Here is a 9,549-nt window from a genome sequence, read left to right on the forward strand (position 1 = left end):
ATTCACATTTTGGTATGTTTTCTCTCAGGTATTTTTTTCATATTGTAGCATTTGCATGTGTGCGTGAATGTGTGTGCATGTCTAAGGAAGAAATAATCCATGTGTAAACTTAGCTACAAGAGATCTAGGATAAAAAGTGTGAGCTTGGAAATCTCTGGTTTCCAAAAATCACTGGGGTCAGAATAAGAAAGCTATCATATAATTAGTGTTAATCCCACTAAATCAAATGTAAACTGCCCTATATATTACTACAAGAAAATTAAGTTTGAACACCTAACTCTGGGAAACGAACAGGGGGCGGTGGAAGGGGAGGTGGGCGGGGGGTGGGGGTGACTGGGTGATGGGGGGCACTTTGCCGGATGTTATAGCATAACACTGGGTGTTATGCTATATGTTGGCAAATTGAACTCCAATAAAGAAAATAAAAATAAATAAAAATAAAAAAATACGTTTGAAATCTAAATTATAGCTGAGAAACAGATCGGACATTAAACTGTTTTCCACCTAAAAACTTTAGGGATCTTAATATACAGAAGCCATTCTACTAATCATATCAAAATGCTAGTATGAGAGGACGCGGGCACACGGGTGGGGTCCTGCAGGTGGCCGTGACCTGGAGGGCCCGCAAAGAGGCGGTGCAGGCTGCGGCCCGGGAACTCCTCAAGCTCGTGAACCGGAGTCCCCCTCATTTCCACGTGGTGGCCCAGTGCCGCAGCCGCCTCCTCCAGGCTGCCTTCCATGAACTCAAAGAGACGGAGAGCTGGGATATCAAGCCGGAGAGCAAGTACTTCCTGCCCGGGAGCTCCTCCACGATCATCAGATCATCGCTTGTGCTGTGGGAGGCCAGGGTGTTCCTGGCAATGGTTTCAGCCTCACCGGGGCCCACCCGGACAGTCCCTGCCTCCGGGTGCAACGGCGCTCCCGCCGTAGCCAGGTGGGCTTCCAGCAGGTTGGCGTGGAGACCTCTGCTGTGGGATCTGGAGCACCCGGTCCGACGGGGACCTGACCTTGACTGGACGCGTCCTTGTCAAGTGCCCTCCCTCAGGCCGGCTGGGTCAGCGGCTGGGGCACGTGCACCGGCCCATTCTCCCCATCCCCCACCTGGCCATCCCTCTGCCGTGAAATGTCAACGAGAACTTTGGGCCCCACAGGGAGCTGCCCTTAGTCCCCATTCTTGCCGCAGCTGTCCCGGAGGAGCTGGAGAAGGGGACTCCTGAGCCTGGGCTTCTCAATGCTGCAGATGACCGCCACCACTCCTTCTCATGTCCCTTCTGTGGCCCCTCTGGGACTGAGCCCCGAGGAGATCTTGGAGGTGGAGCTGGGCCTTGCTGGCACGCAGCCTGCGGTCCTGGCTGGTGCCTATGAGGAGTTCATCTTTGCGCCTGGCTAGACAATCTGCACAGCTGCTTCTGTGCCCTGCAGGCTTTGATCGACTCCTGTGTGGCCCCTGCCTCTTTGGCCCTGGAGCCCCACTGTGCATGGTCGCTCTCTATGACAACGAAGAGGCGGGCTCCGAGGGTGCCCAGGGGGCTCAGTCACTGCTGACAGCTGGTGCTGCGCCGCATCTCGGCCCCCTCCCAGCACCTGACGGGGGTAGAGGAAGCCATCCCCAAATTCTACATGATCAACGCAGACGTGGCCCACGCCGTGCACCCCAACCACCCAGACAAGCACGAGGAGAACCACAGGCCCCTTTTCCACAAGGGCCCTGTGATCATGGTGAACAGCAAGCAGCGCTGTGCCTCGAATGCGGTTTCCGAGGCCCTGATCTGACAGGTGGCCAACAGTGTCGGGGTGCCCCTGCAGGATCTCATGGTGCGGAATGCCTCTCCCTGTGGGACCACCATCGGACCTCTCTTGGCTTCTCGGCTGGGCCTGCAGCTTCTAGATTTAGGCAGCCCCCAGCTGGCCATGTACTCCATCCAGGAGACCGCCTGCACCTCAGGAGTCCTCCAGACCATCAGCCCCTTCCAGGGCTTCTTGGAGCTCTTCCCTTCTCTGAGCTGTAACCTCTTAGTGGATTGAGGCCTCTTGGAAAGACTTCTCTTACACTTGAGAAGTTGTCAACTGAGCTGAAGCTAGATTATTAAAGTGGATTTTTCGCATAAATAAATGGAAAGAAAAAAAAGAAAGAAAGAAAGAAAGAAAGAAAGAAAGAAAGAAAGAAAGAAAGAAAGAAAGAAAGAAAGAAAGAAAAAATGCTATTATGAGTTAGAATAAGCACAAGTGAATTGCCACAGTTCTATTCTGGTATTTGGTATTATAAAGAATGCCTGTATTTAAAAAAAATGCTTGTATTTTAAAAATCTCATCTTACTGGACCTCTACCTTATCTACCAAATTTGGCCTTAAAACCTTGCTTAAAAAAGTAATGTAATCCTATACATTCACCAACATTTAAGTCTTGTGAAAGGTAGGAAGTAATTAGTATCAAATGTTTCTTAAAGACCATCTGCTTTTAATTTTTCCTCAGCTGTCTTATCCACTTTCACTATGGAAAATATTAACTTTCCACAGATTAGGCATGATTGAAACAATTTTTAAGAGGGGAGAAGAATTGGTAGAACTATTATACAATAAAGTTGAAATGAGAACATCTCAAATATGCAGGTGAGTGCTTTTTTTCTTAACTACTTTGCAAATGTTTCAACTCAATGCTTTTTATTATATGACTGCTCGCCTAAAAAAGGAAATAAATATTCATGTGGCCTTCTGAATTATTTTATGTATCACATTCAGGCATAACTGATGAGGTCTAGCAATCAGATTTTGAACATTATGTAAAATAATTTACTGAAGTCTTAGAGATTTTTTTTGTTATACCGTAGTGAAAAGTATTTCACTATATTTCAATACATCTTACATTAAATTAGTTTTGAGCAAAATAAAGTCAATCTATAGTTTTGACTTAATATACAGTTTATAAACTTCAATGTTAAATGATTTTTTTCCTGATTTCAGAGTTTTCTTGCACACTGCTCATTGACGCATAATGTGAATAAGAACTGAAAAGGCATCAGACATGAAGAAAGGCATTTGCAGATTTGTGTAAATGTAGGCCAAACAATAAATATAAGAATCCTGTTAACTTGCCATTGTAGTTTTCAGTTTTAAAAATGCTAACCCAATAATTAAGTTATACTCCTTAAGGAGCATATTTAATTAATATGAAGATCACTTACTAAAAACATATTCACTAGTTTTAGATGTTATCAAAATCACGGTTTAATTCAAATGGACATAAAAATGTTTTTCTTCAGATAATTCCATTTATATACATGTTGATGTTCTCACAGGCTGTATAAAGTCCCCGCCATGTTCATTTGAAGATGGAGATATACAGCATTTACTTCAGTTCACAAAGTGTGGGCATAAAACAATCTACAGAAGCTTTTTATAAGGTTTAAAAGAGTTCTAATCACCCATGCCAACTGCACTCCTCTCTCAACACAAAACTGCTTTTGAAACCAAGCATTCATTTGCTAAAACAAGGCATCTGCTGTTAAAGAGATTGATTATCCTGGGGCCTGACCTAATTGGGAGATTAGATATGCTTCTCTACTATGGATAGCATGGTTTATAAAGAAAAAAAAAATTAGACCAAAAAAAGAGCAAACTTCTTTTGGACTCCAAGTGCACTTTTATTTATTTCTAATTTTCTTTAAATGGAAACAAACAGTATTACAAATGTCAGGTTGGTGTGTTACGAGTTAAAAATTCATTGGGTTCATGTCATTTCTTTGGTAACAGGTACACATTCACTTGCATCACATAAACCAAACATTAACAAAAAATGACATTTTTGTCATATCCTACTGAGTTAAGATCATTATATAATACATACACACACACATGCACACACACAAAATCTGGCCTTTTACTGATGTTATCATTTCAGTGTTTTCTATTGCCAGTTAGGTGTCGATTTTTTCCCCCAAACACAGACATCACCTCATTGCTGTGGCTAATTGCATTTTTCTTTCTAGCCTTTGACAACCAGACCTTTGTTAATGCTATTCACCAATATATCAGACTCAGGTCATCCATCCAAAACATGACAAAAGACCCAGATGCTCATGTAAATTGCACTCCCCAAAAGTACTGCCCTCTTCCTCCATACAGATACAGATCTGTGACCCCCCCCCCATTTTTGTTCACTCCCTTTGTTTTCTCTTAATCTTTCATGGTTGGAAAAAGTGATTATTTATAGGCTTTCAGAACATTATACTTTGTTTACATAATAAATCAAATAATCAAGTTAATTATGAAGTTGGATAAATTGTCTACCCAAAATCCAAAAATTGTTTATTCCAGTTGAACTTCAAAATGGAAACTCCACAATAAAGATTTCTTTCTACCCATTTTTTATCCTTTCTTGAGCTCTTGAGATAAAACCAAGTTTGATTGTCCTCTTTCACTGAAGAAAAAAGGAAGAAAAAAAGGTTCATGTAGAAGCGTCCAAGCAGAAGTACAGGAGTGAATCATTTATAAAATATCTCATAATTAAAAAGACGATCTTAGGTACTTGATGTTTTCTTACTGCCTTTGGTACAATTTGCATTAAGCATTAGTTACTCAAAATTTCTACTTTCCTAAAGCCTTAAAGATAATTTTGAGATACTTAGAAACTAGTGCAATGATGCTTTTAAAGGAAGGTTATTACGGATTCAAATGGCAGAGGGAACAAACTGTTGTGTAGATATATCCACATGCCAGATCCAAGACTACTTTCTATTCATTTCCATTCATTTTTATATACATTTTCGCCTCATATACTTAAATGTTTACTATGTTTCAGAGTCTAAGTCACTGTAAGGGAAGGCAGAAACTGAGAATTTATTAAATAAGAAAACAATGTATCCAGACAGAAAACCAATGGCAATATTTTAGTATTCAAAGGTGAGCTTCAAGATCAAGTTAACATATATGATTTTCTGACTTTAATTTTAAAGACTTTCAAGTCCGAATACAATTATGTGAAAACTTAATAAACGTATAGGGTTACTGGAGCGACTATCCTTATCTCCTACTCAAAAATACAACCACACTAAATTTGACATGCTCATCTGTTAGTTATAATCCCAAGGAAAAAAGAAGAAATACTTTATTGAATTTATTCAATAAAATGACATCAAACATTAGTGACCATTACAGCTTAGCAAATATTATGGGATATGGCAGTAACATTAGGAACGGAACGTCAGGTCCTCAGTTGATTGGACTCTCCTGTGGCGAGGCCCAAATGTGCAGGCTTACTCTCTGAATCAAGTAAGAACAGAGCAGAACACCTCATACAGATAGAGCAGTGGAAGACAAACCAAACAAGGCCAACAGCAAAGGGTAGGAGCTAAGAAGAAGACTGAAAGTTTGGAAGAATTAATGAAGCAGAAATCAAAGATACCAAAGATAGGAAAAAGTGAGGGGGGGAGTGATGACTTTATGATGATGGGGTAAAACAGGCTTCTCCTGGTAATTACAACATTCACCAGATTTAAACAGTGAAGAAAGTCTTGAGTGCTTCTTGCCTAGACTGTTACAGAGCTTTCCAATCTGTATTTCATGGCAGCTACCATCATGTTACTAAAACATCACTTTAGTTACATTCTTCCCGAGTTTCAGAACTTCCAATGGCTTCCTCATGTCTCCTGGGAAAAGTCCCAACTTTTCCACCTGCCACACAAGGCTCTCTAGAAAAGGCACCCCGATGTGATCTAATTACATGAAGACTGTGTCCTGGGCAAAAAGTGAACTGGTTTGGTGCTTCCATACTTTTGGTCTGTTGATTTTAAGTTCTGTGCTTGTACTGTCCTACCTATATGTCTACATCCAAAAAGGTTATTGTCCTACCTTTTCTTTATGATCCACATCAGACTTCATGTGCTCAATGTAACCTTCCCCAACAGCCACCCACCATCTTTGCCTGCTGAAGTTCCAAGTACCCTTCAAGTACTACTATGTCCTCCAAAAAACTGTCCCATAGTTACCTTTGCGTTCATTTTGCATTTACAGGGGATCCCTGGGTGGTGCAGCGGTTTGGCGCTTGCCTTTGGCCCAGGGCGCGATCCTGGAGACCCGGGATCGAGTCCCACGTCGGGCTCCGGGTGCATGGAGCCTGCTTCTCTCTCTGCCTGTGTCTCTGGTTCTCTCTCTCTCTCTCTCTCTCTCTGACTATCATAGAAATTTTAAAAAATTGCATTTTGCATTTACAGCATATATTCACTTGGTTCTTATGTTATACCTCCTCCTTTGCAGCTATTTTTGTGTATTGGCTCCCCAGATAGATTTACCTGGAAAAGAAAAGCTGTTTTCTCTCCCTCTTGTATCCATACAGCTCCACATCATGAGATAAATACCACTCAGGAAACATCTATCGAGGAACAATGCTCTGTGCTATTATTTTTTCCTTGGTTGATTTCTCTTCCCATTCCTCAGAATGGCTACCCCCAGAATCTTTCCAATCCTTTTTCCTTGTTTGCCTATCTTTGCCTTTCCCAACTTCCTTATCTTACCTCCTCCTCCATTGAGAAACTGAAGGTCATTCCACACTTAATGTAATACTTCCCCAAAAATAAAAATTCATCTACACTCTTGCCTTTCTTTTCTTATATATTTTGATTTTCCAAGAAGGAAATGTCTCTTCTAAGGCTTATTCTCCACTTGGGTCCTTGATGCCACTGCTTTCTGTGGTCTCCAATGTCTGGTTCCACCTTTCTGACCTTCAACTTTAGTTTTTATATTGCTCTGGTTCATCCTTCCTCTTTATTTTATTCCTAAAAATAATTTAAAATTAAAATTTAAAAGAATAAATTAAATTAAAAACACATATTTCCTCTTTGTTTTATTTCTAAAAATAAAATTCCCCAAACCCAGCAATGGCTCATGTTATTTCCCCACCCTCCAATTTTCTTATTCATGAAACTTTTGCTTCTATCTCCTCATCCCTCACTTCAAAACTCAGCAAGACTTCTGTCCCTACCATGTGGCCCAAATTGCTTCCTCTTAATTCATCAAAGATCTTCTAAATACAATATCTGATGATGTTTTCCCATTCTTATTTCTATATTGTGTACTAAGCTACTAAAACTTTTTTTTTCACCTAACTCAAATAGGTGCCTCTAACTAAATAGGTTTTTCTGACATTCATCTCCCATGATATGCCTCCTACTTCTTCTGACTTTCCTTCATCACCTCTTCTTCTTCTGTGTGCCATTTTACTAGTTATTACCCCTAGATCCTTCCCTCAGTCTTTTCTCTTCCTGACCTAAACAAACTTGAAGGAAAATGAATCTGATCCCACAAACTTTTTCATCATCTCCATGTATACAATTCTACTATGATCTCTAAGATTCTTTATTTATCAGAGATAGACCAAACACATATGAACACATTTTCAAAATGCCTCTCAGATCTCTCATCTTTTTACATTCTTTAAGATATTTATTTATTATTTATTTATTTATTTATTTATTTATTTATTTATGGCTCACACACATGTGTGCAAGAATGGTGGTGGTGGGAGGAGCACAGGGGGAGGGACAGGATAGGGGAAAGAATCCCAGGCCAACTGGTTCTCACGCCCCTGAGATTCTGACCTGAGCCAAAGCCAAGAGTCCTGCACTTAATGGACTGAGCCACCCAGGTTCCCCCCTGCCCTTTACACTCTTACTGTACTGGATATTCTTTCTCATTTCCTTTTGCCAGAACTATCCACAGAATTGGTGAGCTGAGCAATAGACTGGATTTCAATCATTCTGTCCCTGGCCAGGGCATTTGTAAACAGCACAAAATAGAAAACTACTTCTAATGTTGTAACCCTACTGGGGATACCCATTTGGGCTACCTACTCAGAAAAGCCGATACTCCAACCTGGATCCCACTTCTGGTCTCTCTTATTCTACTTAGGACCTCTTCCCCTCGTTTCCACCCTTTAAGATAATATCTTAAAGTGCAGGGTCTTCTCTCTGAGTGTCCACTAGGTTTCTGGCCATTCATCTACGTTGTATTTCACTGCTACATGACTCCAAGGAGTTTTATGTCAAGAATGGAGGAGGGGACAGGACATAAGGGCCCACTGTCCATCACCTCAAAGGAGATTATTTAAAATATAGCCAGACTTTTCACATTTTCAGGATTCACATCCTGCTGCAATCTAGATTGTCGGGACTTGACCTCAGTTCTCTAAGTTGGGTGACCTTGGATAAATTTTTCAGATTCCTTCTATAAGTTAATTTTCTTAGCTATAAAATACAGGCAATAATAGTACCTAACTTGCATGCTTGTGAAAGGATTAAATAAGTAGATTCACATAAAGCCCTTGGAAGAGTGCCTGGCAGAAAAGAAGTGCTCAACAAATGCTAGCCATTATAATTCCACCTTGTTTGCCATAATGGTAAGAGAGTGTCTGTTCTCACCTTTTCCTTAGGTTGCATCATCTGAGGACTCCTTTAGTTATCCTAGATGTATCAGGATGTGCTGGAGAAAGTTGGAAAAAAGCTATCTAAATAATAATGATAATTAATAATAAGAAGAACAGAACAAGAATAATATATTTAAAATAGCCAAAGCTTCAGTTTTATTATCTCCTGTAATCCTCACAAAAATTTTATGTGACAAATTCTATTGTTTTCTTGTGCATGTACCTGTGAACTATGCCTCTGGTAGACTGGTTGAAGATTGCTGCTCCCTTAGATGATCCCATTACATTCCACCTCTGTGCTACCAGTAGTAAAATTATTTTATGGGATCCAAATGGACTTTTACCACATGAGAACTGTTGAAACTCCTAATAGGGTTTTTATTCTGTGCCTTCAGTAGGTTTAAGTGGAAAATGAATGGTGTCCAAAAGTCTGGGGCACCCTTTCCCAAAGAAATAATGTATTTTCCTCACAGGATTGGTCTGGTGGAGGCAACATGGAAAATGATAGCTCAACTTTTCACACAGGCAGGTCAGTCATCCAAGCTGCTTCCATCTGTCCCATGTCTACCTGAGCATGGGAGCAAGCAAGGAACACTACCATCCCCAATTCAGGATGCCTTATCCTTCAGGCAATAGGATTTCTGTACACATACTTTCAACTAATGATTTCCAAAGTGAGTTATGTGTACAGAACAATCCCTTGTGGGTAGCCCCAGTGGTTCAGCAGTTTAGCACCGCCTTCAGCCCAGGGTGTGATCCTGGAGACTTGGGATCCAGTCCCACATCAGGCTCCCTGCATGGAGCCTGCTTCTCCCTCTGCCTGTGTCTGACTCTGTCTCTCTCTCTGTGTCTCTCATGAATAAATAAATAAAATCTTTATAAACAAAACAAAAAAACAATCCTTTGGGGGTATACAAAGAACTGTTAGAACTTCTACTTAGTTTGATTCTTTTAATCTAAGAAAATAAACTAAACTGTAATAAAATGTAACAAATGGATTGACACCAGCACCCTCACTGCAGTCTACACATCAGAAAGTTACAGGTCACTATAGGTATCTTGAGGAAATGAAAGTCAACTGTTTCAAGTTTGCTCACCCTTTCTCTATGTAGGTAACACGTGGTACTGGGCTA

General features: G+C 40.7%; 1 pseudogene; it reads left to right on the plus strand.

The window, feature by feature from the left end:
- Positions 1-566: 566 nt before the first annotated feature.
- LOC100682905 lies at positions 567-2,098 on the plus strand (annotated as a pseudogene).
- Positions 2,099-9,549: the final 7,451 nt, after the last annotated feature.

This window comes from Canis lupus, chromosome 19, assembly GCF_011100685.1.
Source record: "Canis lupus familiaris isolate Mischka breed German Shepherd chromosome 19, alternate assembly UU_Cfam_GSD_1.0, whole genome shotgun sequence".
Lineage (NCBI taxonomy): Eukaryota > Metazoa > Chordata > Mammalia > Carnivora > Canidae > Canis > Canis lupus.